This window comes from Bubalus bubalis, chromosome 2, assembly GCF_019923935.1.
Source record: "Bubalus bubalis isolate 160015118507 breed Murrah chromosome 2, NDDB_SH_1, whole genome shotgun sequence".
Classification (NCBI taxonomy): Eukaryota; Metazoa; Chordata; class Mammalia; order Artiodactyla; family Bovidae; genus Bubalus; species Bubalus bubalis.
In genome coordinates this window covers 112,951,520-112,976,638 of record NC_059158.1, presented here as the reverse complement: position 1 = coordinate 112,976,638, position 25,119 = coordinate 112,951,520, and the positions used below count along the sequence as shown (strand labels likewise).

The following is a 25,119-nucleotide window of genomic DNA, read 5'->3' as shown; positions in this document are numbered from 1 at the left end:
CAGAGTCGGACACGACTGAAGCGACTTAGCAGCAGCAGATTTTGTTGGCCAATATTTGGTATAGGTGTGTTGAGTCTATGTTCCCCAAGGAGGTCGGTCTGCCCTTTTCCTTTCTCATGCCTTCTTGTTCTTTTTCCTCCTTGAAGGACCCTGATTAGATGCCCACATCAGATCTCATCATTCACACTGTACGTTTCCTGAGATCCTTTTTGTACTTTCCATTCCCTTGTCTCTCTGGGTACATTCAGTAAAATTCTTCTATGTTTATGATTTTCTGTTTATCTGTGTGTAACCAACTGTTTACCCGCTCCAGTGTTCTTGCCTGGAGAATCCCAGGGACAGTGGAGCCTGATGGGCTGCCGTCTATGGGGTCGCACAGAGTCGGACACGACTGAAGCGACTTAGCAGCAGCAGCAGCAACCAGCTGTTTAACCCATCTATTTTTAATTTAAATGCTTATGTTTTATTTTCTTAAGTTTTATTAGGTTCTTCCTCCGTATCTTTCTGGCTGTTTTGAGTAAACTTTTTGTCCTTGCTTATTTTTTCTATAACATTTTTATTCTTTAAACAATTTTATACACTATTTTTCTATTTTTATGTGTAAGCCTAAATTATGGTTCTGTGGGGATCATATATCTTGTTTATTTGTTCATTTGTTTGTTATATTGATTCTTACTCGTAGCAGCCTGTTTTGTGATGTGTTTGCTCTTTTTTTGTTGTTATTGTGAATTCCTATTTAGCTGAATTTAATCTGAGTTTCCTGGGAGGTCAAGGTTGCTCTGCTTTCCTCCAGAGAGGGTTTGTGTTGGCTTTCAACAAAGACCAAGGGGTACTAACCACTTTATTCTCTTTAATTCTTTGGTTTACATTTTTCTGGACATGAAGATGATATAAACTCGATATCCATATCCATGTAGGGCAGGTTCATGGTCGCTGGTACACAGAGAAGAAGTGTGATTTTCGTTGTAATTTTTAAAACTATGGCATAGATGGGCAGACTTCCTTATCGCCTCCCATTGCTGCGAGCAGAGTATTTTTTCCTGGCTTACTCTTCTCTTTTGCAGCTCAGGCTTTGTGTGTGTGTGTTGGTGATGAAAACATCTCAGGTCCTTGAATTAAGCTGTGTTCAAACTTGGGCAATCCTCATCTCTAATTTCCTGCATAGCCAGCCACTAATTCCAAATTGCTGAGTTCTTGGTAAAGACATTTGATTGTTTGCTACGCTTACTTCATTCACCTCCATTTTGTTGTTACTTGTGTTTGTTTTTGCCCTTGGGGATTTCCATTTTTGTGAGCGCAGCAATGTTTTAAACTCAATTTATCCAACTTCCAGCTCTTTTGGAATAGGCTATTTATTTTTGTCAGAGTACCTAGTCTCCCTTCCTGCCAGAAAGAAAAGTCCTAAAACACCCTTTTTGTTTCTCTTAACCCTACTCACTAGTTAGCATGTGAATGAAACCCACTTGTCTTTCCTGGTTCAGATGTTCAGTTTGGGAATTCATCAGAAGTGCCCTGACATTTAGGAACCACGGATCCAGGTCTGGTTGGCGCAAACCCAAATTGGAAGACAGTAAGATTCAGAGTCCACATGGGCCCACAGCACATGCATGAAGCAGGTGGTGTTTCAGAACCTTCTGGAAAACAACTTGATCTGGAAGAAGCTTTTTAAAAATTTTTATTCTGGAGACTTTTATAGTGGTCTCTCATTGGTCTAGCTGCTTGTTAGTTGCTTGGTTGATTATGCTTATCGGAGTCCCAGGTATCAACCTACTTACTTAGTAGCCAATTTTTCCTTTTCAAGGAGCAACATTCAAAAAACAAAGATCATGGCATCCAATCCCATCACTTTATGGCAAATAGATGGGGAAACAATGGAAACAGTGACAAACTTTATTTTCTTGGGCTCCAAAATAACTGCAGATGGTGACTGCAGCCATGAAATTAAAAGATGCTTGCTCTTTGGAAGAAAAGCTATGACAAACCTAGACAGCATATGAAAAAGCAGAGACATTACTTTGCCAACAAAGGTCCATTTAGTCAAAGCTTTGATTTTTCCAGTAGTCATGTATGGATGTGAGAGTTGGACCATAATGAAAACTGAGTGCTAAAGAATTGATGCTTTTGAACTGTGGTGCTGGAGAAGTCTCTTGAGAGTCCCTTGGACAGCAAGGAGATCCAACCAGTCCATCCTAGAGGAAATCAGTCCTGAATATTCATTGAAAGGACTGATGCTGAAGCTGAAACTCCAATACTTTGGCCATCTGATGCAAAGAGCTGACTCAATGGAAAAGACCCTGATGCTGAGAAAGGTTGAAGGCAGGAGGAGAAGGGGATGACAGTGGATAAGATGGTTGGATGGCATTACTGACTCAATGGACATAAGTTTGAGCAAGCTCTGGGAGTTGGTGATGGACAGGGAAGCCTGGTGTGCTGTAGTCCATGGGGTCGCAAAGAGTCAGACACGACTAAGCAACTGAACTGAGCTGTTCCCAGAAATGGCCTGTTTGTGTAATATGACCCAGAACTCCTAAAAGTTAAAAGTTCATGTAGATGTGACTAAAATCAAACCGGTGACCTCAAATAAATTTAGCTCTTCCAATTCCTCTTGCATTTTAAGTTCATGTTTAAAAATCAGAATAGGTACTTATGGTAATCATAAATGGGTAGCTGATTGTATTCACTCAGCCTCTGAAGTAGGAGAAGATAGAGGGAGAGGGAAACTAGAAGAAAAGGGTAGGTATCCAGGAACCTGGTGTTAACTTTTTCCCCCAATATTAAAATAGGTGTAATTTTAGAAAACTGTTTTGCAAGGCTGAGTTCATTCTCTTCTTCTTTGAAACATTCTTTGTTACTTGGTGAGATTTTCCATTATCATTTTTCCACTTCATGAAAAAATAAGCCAATAGTACCTTCCTATCTACCCAATTCCCTTGAAAGCCCAATTCTGGAAACCAATAACGATCCACCCAATTCTAGGAAAACCTTATGAAGTAGAGATTGAGTTCAATGGCTAACAAGAATAAGAGGCAATTCATTAGAAATATAGTATGAATTTTGTAATTGTACTAAGGAAAGATTCACTATCCAGAAGGTGGCTGAATTACAGACAGAAACTTTAAAAACAACTGAATCAAGTGATTCAGAGTGTACAATATTAAATCCTAGATTGGAAGAAGCAATTTTCACTCTCCTTTATTTATTAAACTCCAGTCCATTTGAAAAAGGGAGATAGTGATGAATGTGTATTTGCTTTTGCTGCCAATTTCAGGCATAAAATCTTTTTAGTACCTGGTAAAAGTGATAATAAAAATAATTCTATCCAGTGGAAAATGTGAGCATGTATGCAGGTGCCCCCCACCTATGAGTGTGTGTTTGAATACACATACATATATATGTATGATTTAGTCCCCATCACAGGGTCATCTTGTAGGCTCTGCTATTGCATACAAATCTCACCTTCATCTGTCACCAGGAAGATAATGGTATACTACTTATTCTTTGCTTACATCGCAATGCTCTGTGATTATGGGTTCCAAGTGATGTACAATGCACATGTCTTTTAGCAGCGATGCAACAGCTAAAGAAAATGGTCAAAATAAAGCTTTCAGTGCAGTGTACATAGCCTGCTCACACAGAGAACTCAATCTAAGAAGGTCTGGAGCCATTCCTGTCCAGAAAGTTGGCTCAGACCCACACCAGGGGTTTATGGCTAAAGAATCACCTGACCAGTTATTTCTCTCATATTAACTGCATCAGAAGACCTCACTCATTCAGTCCTTCTCAGACACTCTCCCTTAGTTTAGCCTGGTCCTGGAGTCCTTAGGGATGGTCACTCATCCATGGGGCTAGCAATGTAAGCAGAACAACAAGTTCTCAAACATGTTTTACAAGCAACCCAGGAATCTTAATATGGTGGATGACCCCTCCCACATCCCCATGAGGCCCAAGGACAATGGAAGTCAGACATCTACATGTACGTTCAAGTGTGGGTGCTCCAACAATGAGGTGACCTGAAGTTTTAATTCAGCCTTCCTGAACTTTCAGTCTTCCTGCAGCTCACTGAACTCATTGTAGAATTCCAGACCTCTCTGCCTTTGTACATGACATTATTCTGCCAATACCTTCTTGCCTTTTCACACAGAAACCCCTTATATATGCTTCAGAACCCATTGTCCCTTGTAAAGCTTTCCCTGGTATTTCTGCCAGAAAATCACCTTTTTAAAAATCTCTTATTGAAAACATCATGCTAAATATAAATTACATTTATTAATAACTACTAATAAACAGCTTGCCTTGCCCATCAGTTATGAGTTCCTTTATGGCAAGAACCACCTTCTATATACCATTATACCCCTTGTCTGTATTACAACATGAATTTAGCACACAGGTTCTTGGGTAGAATTAAATCCCATGAAAATGGCAAGATATCTGTGTGTCTTGGAGAATGTGGTGTATGTTTAACAGTTACAGGGAGAGTTGCCCCAATCCTTAGACCTCTACTCTTCCCAGGTAAACCTCATTCCATAACTCAAATTGAAGGCAGCCCACAGTAGAGGATCTATTCCTGCTTCTGATTTTCTCTGGCCTCCCAAGAAAGTGGGCTCATTACTCTAAACGGTGCAATAGGTAGGTAGGCATTATTCATGGTCTAGAATGAAGTTAGAGGCCATTTCCATTAAGTTGCCCACAACTCAAGTCCATGGCTTTCTAGGGGCATTTTTACCCCTGGAGAGCCATACATAATGATTTCCAAATAGAATCCAAAGTCTAGATGATCTTCAACAAGGTGACATTTTCCTAGAGTCAACAATTAAATAGATGTATCTTTCTTCTTTCCCCTGGACACCTCTGCTTAAAATCCACTGTGGTTAAGTTGACTTATCAGCAGACTTTTAAGATTTATAAGCATTTTGGGATATTATTTATACTTTCAAAGAGCAAATGATTTTCCCCCAGTAACATCCTCCATGGATTCACAGCCTGTTAGATCCCTGACTCTAGAGACTCTGTTTTATTCTGCCCCAAAAGAGGGTTGGGGGAGGTAAAGTTCTGCATTAGCAAGTTTCTGACCAAAGTGATCTTTAATTGAAAGCAGGCAATTAATTGTCATCATTCACCAGTTATTCTTAAGAGTGTTTCATGTTTTCATTTGTTTACTTTTTGGGGTGGATTTTCAAAATATTTTGTTAAATTTCCAGGGAAATCAACTGTAGTGGTGATGATATGGTAGGTTAAGAAGGCAGAAGCTTTCTCTTCTTAAACACACTAGCCTGCTGGCCTTCTTCCATTCCTCTCTTCACCCTTCTCATCACTTCTTTGTCCTTCCTTCCCTTAACTGAGGGCTTTGGACACAAAGAAATATAGTGCCTGCCAAGTGCTCTCAATTACTTCACAGTAGGGGTGGCAAGGAGAGGGAGGAAGAGGCCAAATGAAAAGAAAGCCAGGGATGAAGTCAAGGAAGAACTTAATAGATTGGGAGCACAGAGGACATGGGGAAAAGTGGTCCAGGAAGACTTTCTGGAGCCCTGACCCTACTAGCCCACCCTTTATCCCCAACAACACAGACACATCTCAGAGGGGGTGGATCAGGCTCCAGTGCCTGCTCCAAGCAGGAGGAGTAGCACCTGCAACAGCAGGGAGGCCTGGAGAGAAATAAGAATACCTCTGTGTTAGGAGTGAGAGATTGACTCCTGCTACAAAATTGGTAGTTCTAAAATAAGTCCTGACATGGATAGATGTCGAGACTGTCATACAGAGTGAAGTAAGTCAGAAAGAGGAAAACAAATACTGTATAATATCACTTGTATCAGGTATCTAGAAAAATCATACAGATGAACTTATTTGCAAATAAGAAATAGAGATAGAGATGCAGATGTAGAGAACAAATTTATGGACAACAAGGGAGGGTGAATTGGGAGATTAGGATTGATAGATACACACTACTATGTATAAAATAGATAGGTAATGAGAAACTATTGTAGAGCACAGGGAACTCTACTCAGTGCTCCGTGGTGACCTAAATGGGCAGGAAATTTTAAAAAGAGGGGATATATGTATACGTATAACTAATTCACTTTGCTCTACAGTAGAAACTAACACAACACTGTAAATCACCTAAAGTCCAAAAATTTTTTTAAGTTTTGAAAAATTATTTAGGAATGGAGGGAGCAGACATTACAAACAGTAGCTAAAGCTAGAAATGGGTAAGAAGATTCCTATAAACAGTAGCTGAAGCTAGAGATGGGTAAGAAGATTCCTGGACCCAGATAGTGATTCTGGGAAAAGGAGAGGTCAGGACTGTAGGCTGAATCAGGAGAACAAGAGCCACATTTACAGGTTGAGTGCCCAGAAACAACCCAGCACATCAGCAAGAATGGGATGTGAGTCTACTTCAGGGATCAGTAAGGTAGGTCTCCCTGGGTCTCTGGTTTCAAAGCCCTGGTCCATGGTTATACTCATTTGCCAATAGAGGGAGGGTGTGATGATGAAGGCTGTGCAGATGCATCAGGTTGCTTTGAGAAGGTGTATATCTTGGGCCTGTGGGTGGGGCAGAGGGCTTTAGCTCCCAGATAAGAGTGAATGGAAAGACTCGTTGGAAAAGTCCCTGATGCTGGGAAAGATTGAGGGCAGAAGGAGAAGAGGGTGTTGGAGGATGAGATGGCTGGATGGCATCACAGGTGCAATGGACATGAACTTGGGCAAACTTTGGGATATAGTGAGGGACAGGGAGGCTGGGTGTGCTGCAGTCCATGGGGTCACAAAGAGTTGGACATGACTCTTTGCTCAGTCACACGACTGGGTGACTGAGCAACAATAAAAGAGTGAATGAGGTATTATAGAAGGCATGGCGACCAGACATTCCATGAATGGAGCCCACTTCAAGGATCTAATGATACCGTATAAGTATTTTTCTCCCAAGGCCAAAGCAATATGTTATTTTCTGCTGAATTAAAAAAAAAAAAAAACATTTTGAAATAATAAAGTTGTGGAACAATTCTGGAAACATCTCACTGAGGACAGACATACCCCCTGAGAGAAAACTACCCTTATGATGCTTTTGGAGGCCATGGGTAGGCTTGATTGATGCTTGGAAAAACATTGTTTAGCAGTGATGGGTACATTGTATACCACAGGAATTGTTAAACATTAAAATTAGTGAATTTAACTGGTTAAAATAAATGAAATTAAAACAGGTTCAAGTGCTAAGATCTAGGTCAACTCCCCAGACCTCCATAGAGCAAAAGGCTCCTGGTTAGGGTGGAATAGCAACTAGAGTCAGTTCATAAGAACTGACAGTAGTTTCTTTATTTCTAAAGAAGAGTATCATTGTCATCTGCTCCTAACTCAGATGGAGACACAGGCCATAAGTCTCTGGAGCCCAGAGATTTTTAGACAAGTTACTGTCATAGAGCTCATGTCAACCAGAAAGTGAAAGTATAGCTCAGTAATGTCCAACTCTTGGTGACCTCATTGACTGTAGCCCGCCAGGCTCCTCTGCCCATGGGATTCTCCAGGCAAGAAGACTAGAGTGAGTTGCCATTTCCTGCTCCAGGAGATCTTCCCAATGCAGGGATAGAATCCAGATCTCCTGCATTGCAGGCAGATTCTTTACTGTCTGAGTGACCAGAGACTTCTCAGCCTGCCTGACTCACCCTCCATCCTAATTCATCCAGAGGTGGGGGCAGTAACATTTATGGAGGATCATAGGATTTCTGGCACTTACCATCACTCTCCAATGACCTGGGGACTCCAAGGACGAATAATGACCTGCTGGCAAAGGTATACTAACCAAACATATTGTGCTATGCCATGTTATGCTAATTATAATTTATAATATACCTTCCCTTCCTATGTAAGACCTCAAAGCAGATTACATCAAAAAGATTAATGAAAGCACTGTATCAGAATCTATATCAACATATTGTTGAGGCAAACTAATCCTTGCCCACAGGGAACTTACCCTCTGGCTGGAGAGATAAGCAGTAAACTCCTGATAGAAGTTAAATACTTCGTATTCATTACTGTTGATCAAGACAAAGTGGAAGCTCAAAAGAGTCATTTAAAATACCAGTCGAAGCACTGAATTTCTTATGAATTCAACCAAGGTCACAACCTGGCAGGCCAGAGCTATAGCTGTTTGTCTGGTGTAGTGCTTTTTTCTCCTTCTCCTTGTTTTAATTAAATTGGGATGCCTTTAGGGTAGACAGGTCTCCAGTTTTCCCAATTACTCACATATGCTGCCTGCCTGGCTCCTAGAGGCATTTGTGTTGCATCTTCCAGTAAAACACCTCTGTTCAGAGGAGAAAAAAGAATATTTTGAGATGAGAGAGCAAAGGAAGATATTAAGGCAAATGCAGAAAATCTGAGCCCTTAAAGAGTGAGTCAGATTTGGATGGATAGAGAATATTGGGCCATAAATCATCTTCCTCTAACGCTTGAGTTTCACGTCAATTGAAATAAAGACACAGACATAGGTTGGGACCCAACATTAGCTTTGTTATGTATGTAATAGCCAGGATAGACTGGGTTATTCTGCTGTAAAAAGCATCTCCAAAGTCTCAGAGGCTTAATACATCAGAAATATTGACTTCTCATTTCTGCTCCATGCCCACTACAGGTTGTTTCTGCATCTTGCCCATCGTAGTCACACAGGACCTAGGCTGACAGAAGGATGTAGGTCTTTGAACCCTTGAGTCTGGGCTGCAGGGGAATGATTTTCCAGATACTCAGCCTCCATCTGGCCTTGTTCTTAAAACTGGTCTGCTTGAGAACTCACCCCTCCCTTTTATAAGAACCCTTGTCCCCTCTTCAAAATAAACCATATCTTATACTCAATTTTACTATTGTTCTTTTCTGCAAGGCATAAACATCTCTTTAGCACTGAAAAGAGTAATTTAGGAATGTATAGCTCCTGAGAGAATCTTGAAGGGAGCTGGTTTCAGAATCATGGCCAGACACACAGGTGTCTGTCTAGTCCATCTGTCTAATCTATCCATCCATCAGTCTCCCTCCCTCCATCCCTCCCTCCTTCTCTTCCTCCCTTCCTTCCACCCAGCTCTCTACCTGTCTATCCATTGCTTGATCCATCTATCTCATCTATCCATGTAGCTCAGCTATCCATCTATCTCAACTATCTTAAACTTAGAATGCATAAATGGGGTGTTTGTCACAGGGACGCTTCCTAACACATTGTGTTGAATTTTAAAAAAATGAAGCACACATTCTTCCCAAATACAAACTTGACTTAGCTAACTGGCCTGATAGTGAAGACCACTTTGCCTCTTATGTTATATGGCAGACATCTTCTGAGAATTAAAGGAACTAAATCTGCAGCTCCAAGGTTTTAAAGAAAATATATTTAAAACACACCATACACAAGCCGGGAGTCACATACTCGAACTTTTAAGCATATGATAAGCATTTTATTTTATTTTATTTTATTTTTTTTAATTTTATTTTATTTTTAAACTTTACATAACTGTATTAGTTTTGCCAAATATCAAAATGAATCCGCCACAGGTATACATGTGTTCCCCATCCTGAACCCTCCTCCCTCCTCCCTCCCCATTCCATCCCTCTGGGTCGTCCCAGTGCACCAGCCCCAAGCATCCAGTATCGTGCATCGAACCTGGACTGGCAACTCATTTCATACATGATATTTTACATGTTTCAATGCCATTCTCCCAAATCTTCCCACCCTCTCCCTCTCCCACAGAGTCCATAAGACTGTTCTATACGTCAGTGTCTCTTTTGCTGTCTCATACACAGGGTTATTGTTACCATCTTTCTAAATTCCATATATATGCGTTAGTATACTGTATGGGTGTTTTTCTTTCTGGCTTACTTCACTCTGTATAATAGGCTCCAGTTTCATCCACCTCATTAGAACTGCTTCAAATGTATTCTTTTTAATGGCTGAATAATACTCCATTGTGTATATGTACCACAGCTTTCTTATCCATTCATCTGCTGATGGACATCTAGGTTGCTTCCATGTCCTGGCTATTAGAAACAGTGCTGCGATGAACATTGATAAGCATTTTAGATGTAAACGTAAAACCTTATGAGAAGATACAAAAACTTTTTTTAAAAAAGTCCTTTAGGGAGTATGATAGTGGAAAAAGTAAATTATGTTTAAAGACCACTATCTTGGCTTCTTGGCTCAGTGACAGAACTGGCTCCCTTATGGGCTGGGGAGACCAGCCTTCTAGAGAGTGCTCTTGCAAGTGGCCTCAGGAAAGGAAGATAGGAGGGTCCAGGAAGAGTGAGAGGCCTGGGCAGTTGAGAGAGAAAAGAGCTGAGAAGCCAGTGTCACAAAATGGCCCTCACAACACCTGTGGGGGGGTGGGTGCTGGGCTGGTAAGGCCGAGGTCCCAGGCCTGCTCTTTTTTTCTTTTTCTTTTTTTAGTTCTACCAGTTTATTGCTACCAACCCATCAGCCTCCACCCTCATGCACACATGCTCAGTCATGTAACCCCATGGACGCAGCCCACCAGGCTCCTCTGTCCATGGACTTTTCCAGGCAAGAATACTGGAGTGGGTTGCCATTTCCTTCTCCACCAGGCCTGTTCTTTGAAGCCCGGAGCTCCCCTTTGGTTGCTGACATTGCACCCGAGCTGTCTCACCAAAGTGTACACTGTCAGAGGACCAGCACAGGTGACAAGTTTGCATCTTAGCCAAAACTCATCATTGCTAATATAAAACTAGCTCAGAGCCAGTGTTCTCAAGCCATAAGATCAAGGACATACTGTGTGAGGAGAAAAGCCCTCAATAGTACGTCTGTGGAAAGCCCTTTACAAACTCGTATTGAAGACAAGGGTGGGGAACCAAGTGTCCCCACTGTGCACGTGCCATCCTACCCCATTTCTTTGGAGGTTTCTAGAGAGCCCAGCTCAGCCCTTGTTCCCTCGGGGCACTCCCAGGGAAGGGATCCTCAGGTTGAAGACACCACTTCTGAGTGAAGACCCTATGCTATGTGTTGTCCGGGCCCAGAGGTGCCTGCTTGGAGATAGGCCTTTATTTTTTTCCATTTCTGGAGAAAAGTTTTAGGTGCATTGAATGTAAACCAACAGTGAATGATATTATTGGCAGGGCATTTTTTTACTTGTCTTTTTATTTTCACATACAAAATGTAATTGGAACATGTTAAGAAACATCAATACTGACTTCTACTGGAAAGCAAAATCATGAAAAATGCACCAGGACCAAGGGAAAAGGTGCTGAATCTTGATAAGTCAGATTCTTCTCTCTCTGAAGGGGAGAGACCGAGCTCAGCATGCCTGTTTAGGGTGGGGTTTCTGATTTACTCTCTCTTTTTTTAATTGAAGTATAGTTGATTTACATTGTTACATTAATTTCTGCTGTATAGCGAAGTATTAATAACTCAGTTCTACACATAGGTACATTCTTTCTATATTCTTTCCTGTTATGGTTTATCCCAGGATACTGAATATAGTTCCCTGTGCTATACAGTATGACCTTATTGTCTATATGTAAGAGATCTGCTATACAGTATGACCTTATTGTTCTATATATTGTTCTATATGTTCTATATGTAAGAGATCTCATCTGCTGACCCTACACTCCTGGTTCTTTCCTCCCCATGATTCATTTTCTTATTGCCCCACATCCTCAGCCTCTGCTCCAGCTGGTAGAGGTCGTCCGATGGCAGAGGACAGAGCAGTGTTAGACACTTAGGTTTGAGTCACCCAGAATGTGGCTCAGTTCTCAGTTTCAATTATATAAGATTGAAATTCAGGCCTCAATTTCAATAATAGTTATTATTAATAATAATATCTTTAACAATAACATTTTATAACAAATTTGTGGAGTGCCGAATATGTGTTTAGCACTAAGCTAAGCTTTTTATATCTTACATTTTTCCAAACATAACCCTATTAAATCAATTCAGTTGTGAAGAAAGTGAGACTTAAATGCCCAGGGTCCCATAGGTAGTATATCCAATTTCAAAGCCACACTCTTCTTAGTAACTTTATTTACTCATTGGCTGTGCTGGGTCTTCATTGTATGGACTTTTCTCTAGTTGCAGAGAGTGAGGGCTACTCGTTGTTGCAGTGTACAGGCTTCTCATTGTAATGGCTTCTCTTATTGTGGAGCATGGGCTCTATGACATGCAAGCTTCAATAATCTTATTGTGGAGCATGGGCTCTATGACATGCAAGCTTCAGTAATCGCAGCACGTGGGCTCGATAGTTGCGGCTCCTGGGCTCTAGAGCACAAGGTCAGTAGTTGTGGCACACGGGCTTAGTTCCTCTGTGGCATGTGGATCTTCCAGGATCAGGGATCGAACCCATATCTCCTGTGTTGGCAGGTGGATTCTTTACCACTGAGCCACCAGGGAAGCCCCAAAGCCACGCTATTTACCCTTGGGCTATGCTGCTTTGGTTTGCTTCACTGCACAATGGGAACATGAGCATCTTTGTAACAGAGTTGTATGGATTCAGGGGGCCCATGTGTGTAAAACAGATAGAATAGTGACCATTTTAGTGGGTTGACAATAAATGCTGATGCCTGTAAGTAAGTAAGTAAGTAAGAGAAGTCGCTCAGTGGTGTCTGACTCTTTGCGACCTCATGGACTGTAGCCTAACAGGCTCCTCTGTCCCTGGGATTCTCCAAGCAAGAATACTTGAGTGGGTTGCCATTTCCTTCTCCAGGGGATCTTCCCAACCCAGGGATCGAACCTGGGTCTCCTGCATTGCAGGCAGATGCTTTAACCTCTGAGCTACCAGGGAAGCCTGCTACACTAATGTTTATTGCAGGCTTACTGTGTCCCTACATTGTGCTATGCTCCCCTTGTATATTCACTTATTTAATCTTATCCTCCTAACAGTCCTATGAAGTAGGCACTACTATTATCCCCAGTTTACAAATGAGGATCTCATGGTTTGGAATAGTTAAATAGCTCATCCAAGGTCACAAAGCTGATCAATGGTAGGGCTGGGATTTGCATGCATACCACCTGGCTCAAGAGCCCAAGCCCTGAGTAAGCAATAGTATCTTTATTATCATCACTATAAGAAGGTGTATTAGTCAAGGTTCTCCAAAGAGACAGAACCAGTAATAAAACCAACCAACCAACACACACATACATATATGCATACATAAATCCCTTGATGAAAAGATTTATTATAAGGAACTTGCTCATGCAATTATGGAAAAGGGCAAATCCCACAATCTTCAGGGTGAGTCAGAAAGCTTGGATATGCAAGAGAGCTGATGGTTTAATTCCAGTCTGAATCCAAAGACCTGAGGATGAGGAGAACTGATGGTATAATTTGGGTCTGAAGGCTGGCATGCTTGAGACTCAGGAAGAGCCAGTGTTTCCATTTGAGTACAAATCCAGGGAAAACAAAACAAACAAAAAAATCCTAGTTCAGAGACAGGAAAGAATTATCTCTTCCTTGAGGGAGAGTCAATCTTTTTGCTCTATTCATGCCTTCAACTGATTGGATGAAGCCCACCCAGATTAAAAAAAGCAATCTGCTTTACTCAGTCTACCAATTTAAATGTTAATCTCATCCAAAAACACTGCAAAAGAAACACCTAGAATAATGCTTGATCAAACATCTCAACACTCTGGTGTAAATTGCCACATAAAATTAACCATCACAGGTCCATCGTTTGTCATCTTGGCACCCACAGGCATCTCCTTAAACCATTTTTAGCCTCCAAACAAAGCCAGTAATGAGGTCGTAATTCCTCCTAATTGTGTTTGTTGGTTCATTCACCTTTTTCCTTTAAGGAAGATATATGGACCTCTTGTGACACAGCTTTATTTTTACATAATGCAATTATTTTTGAAAGTGCTCGTTTGCCCTACAGTTCTGACTGTCCCTTTACAGCATGGACTAGACCTTTCTTACCTTTGATTCCTAGCACTTCACACTGTGTGTATATGTGCACGCATTAAGTCATGTTTGACTCTTTGGGACCCTTTGGACTGTAGCTAGGCTCCTCTGTCCATTGGATTTTCCCAGCAAGAATACTGGAGTGGGTTGCCATTTCCTTCTGTAGGGCATCTTCCCAACCCAGGGATCAAACTAGGATCTCCTGTGTCTCCTGCATTGCAGGCAGATTATTTACCTACTGAGCCATTGGGGGAGCTCACTTCACACTCTTTAAACACTTGGAAACAGAAATGAAGCCTATTTATATATTGTACACTACACTCATGCTAGAATAAAATGGTTCTTTTTTCTTGTGAATATAAAAATTGAATAGAAATAAGGAGTGAGTCTGTAACTGTGGTGCAGTAATAGAGCCATGATGAGGCAGCCCTTTACCCACCAAGGTTGGGATGAAATATGGGATGGGGTGGAATGTGGCATGCAGGGGTAGCTTCCAGAGAAGGGTTTGGATTCGAAAGATGTGAAGAGAGTGTTTTCCAGGAACTTCCCTGGTGGTCCAGTGATTAAGACTCCATGCTCCTACTGAAGGGTGCACAAGTTTGATCCCTGGTCAAAGAATTAAGATCCTGTGTGTAAAATAATAATAATAATAATTTTCCAGGTAGAAAATACTTAAAGTCTATGCAATGAGAGCAGGATGCAGAAGGAAAAATCTAGAAGAGTAGCCTGGGAGAGATGGTGAGGGACTTTGAAGTGTAAGTGCTGAAGAATGGGTACTTTCTACCCCCTGATGGTCTGCAGAAACATTCCAAGTAGGACAAGGATGTGATCCAACTTGAATTTTTAGAAAGATCTCATTTGCTGCACGGTGGATGATGGATCTATTAGATGAGGTGAGACGGGAGACTGGCCGCTTAGAGGACCATTATTGTCAAACAGGGCAGTGACAGTAAAGTCTGAACAGAGCTTGTCTCGGGGCTTAACTCCTGCAGAGTCTCTGATGAACCCTGTGAGAGCCGGTCCCTCCCCTCAGCCTCCTGCTGCAGTGTCCACGTGGCAGCTCCATTCGTAAGAGAGAGGGACAACTTAGTGTTCACAACTGCACATTATGCCTGGATGTTCAACTCCTCCAGCAGGCATTTGATAAAGCAAGAAAATAAAGGAAGGCTGACAGGAGCAAAGACCGAACAAATAGACTAGTGACTACAAGGTGCCTCCTCCCTGTCTCCTGGAGATAAGTTTAATGAAGAAGCCACTATCAGTCACACTCAGGGAAGGATGTGGGGTGGTGGTATAAAAATGCAAGGCTTTCACTTTCTGGGCTGTTATCTCAGTAAACTCTTGCCTGGAGGATACAAGAAAACAGTTTCTGCGAAAAACTGAAGAAGGAGGCTATAACTCTAGTTGAAATGAGACTTTGTTCTGTTCACATTATTTTTATGGCTGTTTGAGCAGGAATAAACTAGTATAGTGTAATAGAAGCAGGCAAAGTTGTCAGGAATTTGCAGTCTAAACAATGGATGTCTTAAAATGACTTGTTCCAGTCATGGGAATGTTCTTATTATGTTGTCTAGCTGTTAGAAAGTCCCTTTTTGTTGTGTTTACACTGTGAAAATTTTTCTGCAGAGCAGTAAGACATTTTCCTGTGACCTCTGGGTGTGTACAGATGTCCCTACCATCTTGTCCCCAGTGCCTGCATCCCTAGTAAAACTGGAGGGAGACTGATGCTGGGGTAGCAATGTCAGGAGTACCATTTGAGGGTTGCTTCCAGTGTGGAGAGTTACTACTGCAAAGCTCATTCCCAGAATGACTAAGCTATGTTCAAAAAGTTGGAAATTGTTATCAGGAAGCCCAGACTGGATGGAGAATTCTGGGCAAAAGTGCTTCCTCCCTCTGATTTTACTAGATTACTGAGTGGTACTTCCACCTACTTAGATATCCAAGCTTGGAACCTCAGATTATCCTTGATTCCTTCCTGTATCAGGATAGGTTAGTCTCTGCAGCAATAACAAGTGGCTCCAGTCTCTGTGGTTTTCAGCAATCAACATTTATTTTATTTTTGCATTTATGCTGCTGTTTTATGTGTTTAGTTGCTCGGTTGTGTCAGACTGTTTGCAACCCCATGACTGTAGCCCACCAGGCTCCACTGTCCATGGGGATTCTCCAGGCAACAATACTGGAGTAGGTTGCCATGCTCTCCTCCAGGGGATCTTCCAAACCCAGGGCTCGAACCCCAGTCTCCTGCATTGCAGGCAAATTCTTTACCAACTGAGCCACCAGCAAAGCCCAAGATTACTGGAGGGGGTAGCCTATCCCTTCTCCAGGGGATCTTTCTGACCCAGGAATTGAACCTGGGTCTCCTGCATTGCAGGCAGATTCTTTACCAGCTGAGCTACCAGGGTTATGCTGCTTGTTGTTTTCAACTGGCTAAGTCTGCTCCAGATCATCCTTCTCTGGGACCTGTACTGATGGAGCTGCCTTTCTCTAGAGCATTGTTGGTTTTATGGTAGAGAGTGGCTCTTTTCGAACACCGTGATCACACACTGGACCTAAGACTTCTGCAGGGAAGTGATGCACATTAATACTGATCATAGCTTACTGATCAAATCCTAATTTCAGTGATATGAGGAAGTATAATTCTTCCCAAAAAGGAGCAGCAGAGATTTCTGTTTGTAAGGGGGTTATTTCTTATATATGTGGAGCCACAGAGAACAGAGTTCAAATCCAAGCTCAACTTTCTAGCTGCGTATTATGTGCTGTTTTTTCTTTTTCATGTCTTGGATATTTGGAGTCCTTATATAACTTTTACACTTAGGACAGTCAGGTGCTTTTTGAAAATACCACTTTGGTTTTCCCTAACCTACAGGGTAAATGCTAAGTTCAATGAATTCAAAATTCAGTACAAGTCAGGTCCTCTCTTGTAACTAAGATTTGGAGGTGGGTGGGTATCAATTTTGATCCCCCTCCTTTGACACTTTCAAGCCACTTTTACTTCTGCTTCAGTCATTGCTCAGGTTCCATTAAAGCCTGTGTCATCAGACCCAGTACCCTTTCTTTTAGATTTCACCTGTGGACACCTGAGTTGTTCCCTCTTATTCACTGAAGAATATGCCTGGCCTCTCCTTTCTTCCTTCTATTCTGTCATCATCATTGGGAGTTTCAGCATCTATGTAGATGATCACAGTCAACACTGGTCCTCTTGATTCCTTTACTTCCTTATCTCTGGTGATTTCTTCTCCTCCCCTTCAGCTGCTTTCCCCTGGTCTCATGTTATACTTTGTAATTGCCAATAACTGCATCACCTCCAAAATCTTTATCTTAAGATTGGGATTATGAGATCACCTTCTGACATCAATCCTACCTTTCCATCTCACGCTTTGAATATCCCAACTATAGTAATTCTTTAACCATCAGTTGATTTTCCCTGTAGCTCAGATGGTAAAGAATGTGCCTGCAATGCAGGAGACCTGGGTTCGATCCTTGGGACAGGAAGATCCTCTGGAGAAGGGAATGGCAATCCACTTCAGTATTCTTGCCTGGAGAATCCCATGGATGGAGGAGCCTGACAGGCTACAGTTCATGGGGCTGCAAAGAGTTGGACACGACTGAGCGACTAACCCACACACTTGCTATTGCCCTTAGTACTTTCTCACTATCCGTCTTTCCATATGTCATTACATCCTTATGTGTCTAGCCTAGACACCTCCCTGGAGTCAGCCAAATTGTGAGGTTACAAGCCTCGTGCTCCAGACTGCCAAGTCTTCCCAAAACTTCTGTCACCAATTTGAAGATTTTTCTTAGAATTGTTGTAACAAAATACCACAGGCTTGGTGGCTTAAACACCATATATTTATTGTCTCACAGTTCTGCAAGGTAGAAGTCCAAGATCGAGGTGTTGGGAAGATGGATTCTTTGTAAGGGTGGTGAGGGAGAATCTGTTCCATGCCTCTATCTGCAGGTCCTAGTGCTTTGCTGGCAATCTTTGACATTCCTGGCTTACAGAAGCATCACTCCAGTCTCTGCCTTCATCTTCATATGATGTTCTGCCTGTGTTTGTGTCTGTGTCCAAATTTCCCCTCATTATAAGACCACCAGTCATACTGAATTAGAGGCCCACCCTACTCCAGAATGGGCTTCCCAGGTGGCACAGTGGTAAAGAATTCACCTGCCAATGCAGGTAACGCAAGAGACATGGGTTTGACCCCTGGGTCAAGAAGACCCCCTGGAGTAGTAAATGACAACCCACTCCAGTATTCTTGCCTGGAAAATTCCATGGACAGAAGTGTATGGTGGGCTACAGTCCATAGGCTCACAAAGAGACGGACATGCCTGAGTGAGTGAGCATGCACACTACTTCAATATGACTTTACCCTAACTTCACTAATTACATCTTCCATGATCCAATTTCCAAACAAGGTCGCATTCTGAGGTCCTGAGAGTTGGGACTTTGACATACAAATTTGAGGGGACACAATTCAACCCATAACAGAGGTTTCTGAAACCATCCTCAGGTTTGATAATTTGCTAGAGAAACCCACTGAAAGCTCTTATGTTCATAGTTATGATAAGGGCATTATAATTAAAATCAGCTAGAAGAAGAGAATCACTGGGCAGAGTCTGGATAGGTTCCAAACACAGTGCTTTCATTGTTCTCAGGGCAGATCACCCTCCGGTGCTGATAATGTGACAATACTCAGGAGTATAGCCAGCTCAGAAGCTCATCCAAACTTTGGAGGTTAGGGTTTTTATTAGAGCTTCGTTATATAGAAATGACTGATTGATTACCCGGGTGGTTAAACTCTGCCCCAGGGTCAACTGATACCATGTGACCCAAAGCCCCTGCTTTCTAAACACACATTTGGTGTTTCTGCAGTGTCTCCTGTTCAATTCTATCAGATGTGACCATTCCCACCCTGAGCTATCTACTTTCCATAAGCTCGTAGGTGTCTTCTGAGGGGCCCATCAGGAATAACAAAAGACATTCCTATCATGGAGGAAATTCCAAGGGCTTGGAGGTTACATCCCAGATGTCAAACAAAGAGTAGACCTCTCTTTTGATGAGGCCAAATTCCTAATTACACAGCACCCATCCTTTGCCCGCTGCCCCAAGTAAACTCATCTGATTAAACCCCAGCCTAGCGTCCAAATCTTGTGACCCCATGGACAGTAGCCTGCCAGTCTCCTCTGTCCATGGGATTCTCCAGGAAAGAATACTGGAGTGGGTTGCCATTTCCTTCTCCAGGGGATCTTCCTGACCTAGGGATCAAACCCAGATCTCCTGCATTGCAGTCAGATTCTTTACTGACTGAGCACCAAGCAGCTGAGTACTGGTGGAGAATATCTCCAAACAGGGTAGGCTGATCTCACTTCATTGACACATGTCTCATGGGCACCGGACTCTGCCAGACAGCCTACCACACTTTCCTGGTGCAGACCCTTTGCTTAATGTATGCTTTTAACACTTGTCTCTACCTATACCTCCTGCCCCATTTCTACAGACCTCTCACTGAAAATAATGGTTCCCATATTGGTTGCAATATGAAACAACAGACTGGTTTGAAATTGGGAAAGGAGTACGTCAAGGCTGTGTATTGTCACCCTGCTTATTTAACTTATATGAAGAGTATATCATGCAAAATGCTGGGCTGGAAGAAGCACAAGCTTAAATCAAGTTGCCAGGAAAAATAGCCATAACCTCAGATATGCAGATGACACCACCCTTATGGTAGAAAGTGAAGAGGAATTAAAGAAACTCCTGATGAAAGTGAAAGAGAAGAGTGAAAAATCTGGCTTAAAATTCAACATTCAGAAAATGAAGATCATGGCATTTGGTCCCATCACTTCATGGCAAATAGATGGGGAAACAATAGAATTAGTCACAGACTTTATTTTCATGGGCTCCAAAATCACTGTAGACAGTGACTACAGCCATGAAGTTAAAAGACACTTGCTCCTTGGAAGAAAAGCTATAACAAACCTAGACAGCATATTAAAAAGCAGAGGCATTACTTTGCCAACAAAGGTCTGTATAGTCAAAGCTATGGTTTTTCCAGTAGTCATGTACAGATCTGAGAGCTGGACAATAAAAAAGTCTGAGCGCTAAAGAATTGATGCCTTCTAACTGAGGTGCTGGAGAAGACTCTTGAGAGTCCCTTGGACAGTAAGGAGATCAACCAGGCAATCCTAAAGGAAATAAACCCTGAATATTCATATTGGAAGGACTGATGCTGAAGCTGAAGCTCCAATACTTTGGCCACCTGATGCAAAGAGCTGATTCATTGGAAAAGACTCTGATGCTGGGAAAGATTGAGGGGAGAAGGAGAAGGGGATGACAGATGATGAAATGATTGGGTGGCATCACTGACTCAGTGGCCATGAGTTTGAGCAAATTCCCGGAGATGATGAAAGACAGGGAGGCCTGGCATGCTGCAGTCCTTGAGGTCACAAAGAGTCAGACACGACTGAGTGACTGAACAACAGCAACATACTTCCTTCCCCAAATCCATCAGCCTCTGACCTTTACCCCACAGACTCTGCCCACTGTCCTAACACAATTCTCCCATTCAGTTCCATGGTGTTAAATTAAATATTTAGCTCTGGGATTCCTAAATGTACTGGCTTCTCTCCACAGCTCCCAATTCACATACTCACATCTCTCCTGAAACCTCAGCTCTTGCATGTCTCTCCACTCTTCACATCTGCCATGGCTAACACGGACTCTGGATGTTTCTACTCCACAGAAATTGCTTCTCTCCTCGAATCTCCCATCTGAGGAAATTACACATCATCTTTCCTTCAAATCCCACATCCAACCTATAAGCAAGTTTTGTCAGTGTTCTGAGTTTGACACTTCACTGTCTCTGCTGCCAAAACCTTCATACAGCGCTTTCCCTGGAACCAGTGCAAACACTTCTTTAGCAATTCTCTTGCTTGCATTCTTTACCCCCTTTTCAATCTATTCTCCACACAGCAGTCAAAGTGTACAGCTTTCCAAATGGAAATCATATGTAGTCAGTACCTTATTGGGGCTTCCCTGGTTGCTCAGATGGTAAGGAATCTGCCTGAAATACAGGAGGCAGGGTTCAGTCTCTGGATTGGGAGGATCCCCTGGAGAAGGGAAAGGCTACCCACTCCAGTATTCTTGCCTGGAGAATTCCATGGACAGAGGAGCCAGGCAGGCTACTGTCCATGGAGTCACAAAGAGTCAGACACAATTAAGTGACTAACACTTTATTGTCATTTAGAAGAAAATCCATCCTCTTTTCATGACTGGTGCAAACACAACATTGTTGCCACCTTGGGGCCTGTGACAAACACTGGCTGGTTGTTGACTAAATCATTTCCCTTTTATTCCTGGACACACACATTTCCTTGTCTCCTCTCAGGTAGGTGTCTGAGTTGCAAGCAATAAAATGTGGATTGAAATGGTCCTTTATGGTTCTGGTCTATAAAACCATCCACATGCAACCTTGTGATGTGTTTCTCCATCTACGACTTGAATGCAGAGGAGGATGCGACCTTAACAGATGATGCAGCCATACTTGGAAAGGAGTCTGTGCCTCAGTGATCTTCTGGGGCAGGGCAAGTCCTCCCCTTCCCTTGAGGGGCATATTGTACTTTAGTCTTGGAGAGAAATACACTTTTATAGTGTTACATCATTGAGATTTGGGGGCCATTTGTTTTAGGTATAACCACAACTTGACAAACAAAATCTCTTACGCTTGCTCTTCTTTTTTTAATACTTTCTCCAAAGTCATGTGGCTTCCTCCCTCTCAAGGTTTAGGGCTCAGCCAAATGTCCATTCCTTCTCAGAAGGGTTTCCTCTGACCTCTCCTGTATCTGAAATAGCTTTCCACTGTTCTTTTATATCCGATTGTTCTAGCTGTGTTCTTCACAGCACTAACCACTCCCTGAGACTAGAAATGTATCTGTCCACTGTTCATGGGTCTGTCTTCCCCGTAGTGTGGAAGTTCTCTCGGCATGTAAATCTTGTCCAGCTTACCCATCATTATATTCTTGGTTCCTGGAACAGTATCTGGCATATAGTAGGAACTCAACAATGACCTCTTTTAAAATTAATCAATATATTTTTAAAAGACCCCAAATAGATTTTAGAATGATTGTATGAATTCCCAATGTGATGTTACTTTTCTGTCTGGAAGAAAGACTTGCTTTTAATGTTTTGCCTTACAAATGAGAAGGGACTAAAATGTACTGGGAAAAGAAGTGTGTGGTAGAAGAAAAATTAAGTACTTGGTCTTTGTCCCTGGTTCCTGGCATAGAGCTCCTAGAAGCCTTGGAATGTCCTGGATAAGAATGTCTTTTGTAGGTCAACGAGATGATTCAAGTGAAAGGTGAGCTAAAATAGTTCCAGGATAGGGGTTGGTCACCAGAAAAACCAACTATGTGATCAGAAGGTCAGAACCTTCAGCTCCTACTTTCTTCTAAGCCCAGAGAAAGTGAGGGGAGTTTCATTGCCATTAACCATGGTTTTAGGCAATTGTACCTACATAATGAAACCTCCATGAAAGCCCCTATCCTCAATGTTGGTGAACATATTCACTTATCAGGAGGATGGTGCATGCCTACTCTATGGGGATGGAAGCTCCTATGTTTAGGATCCTTCTAGACCTCAGACTATGTACCTCTTCATCTGACTTTCCCTTGCAGCCTTTATAATAAACTGTAATAATAAGGATAGCACCTTATGCTTATTCTAGCAAATTACAAAATGTGAAGGCAGAGTAGGGCAGATCCCTGAATTTGTATCCAAGTTGGTCAGAAGTGCAAGTAACCTGGGAATCGGATGTAGTGTCTGGAAAGAGGCAAGTCTGGTGGGACTGAACCCTCAACCTGAGGGGGTCTGTGCTAACTCTAGGTAGTTAACCGTTGGAATTGAATTATAGGACACCCGGTTGGAGTCAGAGAATTGTAGAACTGTTTGGTGTTGAAATGATGTATTTGATGTCAGAAAACACCACACAGAATGGGAATTCATTGGCTTACTATACTGACTAGCTGGGCAAAGGTCCACTCTGGGAAAAGGTCACTTGAGATTCAGTTTTGTCCTTCAGGTAACAGCCAAAAGAGACAGGAGATCCCTATCCTCCCCCTGAGTGCATTTTCCCTACTTGGTGGTACTATTACGATGTTAGGAACCTGATTCCACAAAGTAGATCAACAGAAGGAAGCAAAGAGCAATGAAGAAACTCCATCTAAATGTCTACCCCATCAAGTCTACCCCAAGCTACTCCATCACTTCTCCTGGACCACAGCACCAGGCTCCAAATGTTCTACTGCCTTCTAAATGTTAATTTCCTCTACCCCCATGTTTCATCCCATCCAACAGCCAGAGTGACCTTTCCAAAGCCCAGATGTAGTTACCACAGTCAGTAGCTTCTTTTTGTTCAAGGCCCTCTTTGGCCCACTCAAGTTTACCTCTTCAACTATGTCTTTTATGCTTCCCCAGAATACTGTGCTCCTGCCATCTGTACTTGGGTGATTATGTGGTTAATATCATTTCTTCTCACTAGAATTCATGAGGTTAGAGATTGTGTTTGTTTTTGCTTATCATTTTATCTCCATTGCCACTCACAGTGCCTAGAAAATGTTCAATAAATATTTGAATGAATGGATGAAAAAATGAATGGCATTCAGGTCATATCTCACTGATATTAAGGGAAAGGTTAAGGCTCACAGAAACAGGAGAGTCAGAGCAAGTCAATGAACTTCATTGTATAAATGGAATGGAGAGAAGTAGCTGTAATCATATCTGCTGTGGCCAGTCTATAGGGGCAGAAGGCAGTAACCCAGATAGTCAGGGCCCTGCTATAAAAGTGGTCATCCTCTTGCTGGCAAACTGCTTGGAGTCATCAGCTCCCACATGCAGTGTGATTGTCTCAGGGCCAAGGAGATGTACTCACAGGAGATTCCTGGAATCCTTAATGTTCAAGCTTAATCACCTGCATGACAGCCTCTGATCACCACAGTGCAGACCAATGGAATGACCTTGACAGATTAATTTTTAAAACATCTTTTGTGTCAGTTTTTCAGGCCACAGCCTCCTGTTTCTCTGGTTTACATCATTACATTTATGTTCCATAGAACCAGTGGGAAAAACAGAGTGAGAAATTCTTATATTGGGTTTTTGCAAAAGGCATCAGCTGACATACATGACAGACAGTAGGTTGAAGATGCTGATATATAAGGAGCCCATGCCGTTGACAAGTGAAATGCTGAGACTGGATAGCCCAGAACAGAAAATTGGATAGCCCATTCATCAGAGAGGAACTCAAAACATCTAATAAACACAGAAAACATGATCAACCTCTTTAAGCATAATGGTTAAAGACTTGAAAAATCATGTCAGGAGGATTGCATGCAGTAGACACTTTGATAGAGTGCTTGTGAGAGTGAGTTGCTTAAACTCTTTTTAATGGCAAAGCCTATTGATAATATATAACAGGACCATGGAAAATATTTTATAAAATTTGCAAATCATTTTTCTAAAATCAATCTAAAAGATATTTGACAAGGTGTTATTTATATTAAAAAAACATGAAAATCTATCCTAAACATTTAATAATAAGGGAATACTTTAAAAAATGTGATGCAGCTACAAAATATTTATGAAGAATTTTAGTAACAGAGCAAATGCTCAGAAGGATATTTAGTAAACAGAGCATGGTACAAAGCTGTATGAAGTGTTAGATGTCAACTATGAAGGAATGTTCCCAAACAGTAAAGAAAGAAAGTATACAAAGTTTTTATGTGTAGCTACAAAGAGGAAAATAAAGACCAGCATAATCTCACAATTCTCAGTGCAGATTTAAGACAACACATATGATTCTTTATGTTGATTGTATTTGCAGAATTTCTACACTAATCATGTATGTTTAGAATATCATGGGAAAAAATTATTAAAAACATAGACATTGGTTTTGAGGTCAGTTGGGCCTGGGTTCTGATCTTGGTTCTGCTACTTCATATTGTGATAGGTCATCAGTTTTCTCATCTGAACAATGGATGTAATAGAGCATGTAGGTTTGCTGGAGAAGGCAATGGCACCCCACTCTAGTATTCTTGTCTGGAAAATTCCATGGACGGAGGAGCCTGGAAGGCTGCAGTCCACCGGGTCACTAAGAGTCGGACACGACTGAGCAACTTCACTTTGACTTTTCATTTTCATGCATTGGAGAAGGAAATGGCAACCCACTCCAGAGTTCTTGCCTGGAGAATCCCAGGGATGGGG

At 42.0% G+C, this 25,119-nt stretch overlaps 1 protein-coding gene and 1 non-coding gene across 2 annotated transcripts in view; one reads left to right on the top strand and one right to left on the bottom strand.

Moving 5' to 3' along the window:
• The window catches only part of THSD7B (thrombospondin type 1 domain containing 7B), a 1,246,259-nt gene that overhangs the window by 18,183 nt on the left and 1,202,957 nt on the right, over window positions 1–25,119 (top strand). The gene's annotated exons all lie outside the window — the stretch shown is intronic.
• TRNAC-GCA lies at window positions 12,681–12,752 on the bottom strand. Its single transcript has one exon. It is a non-coding gene; the product is annotated as a tRNA-Cys (tRNA).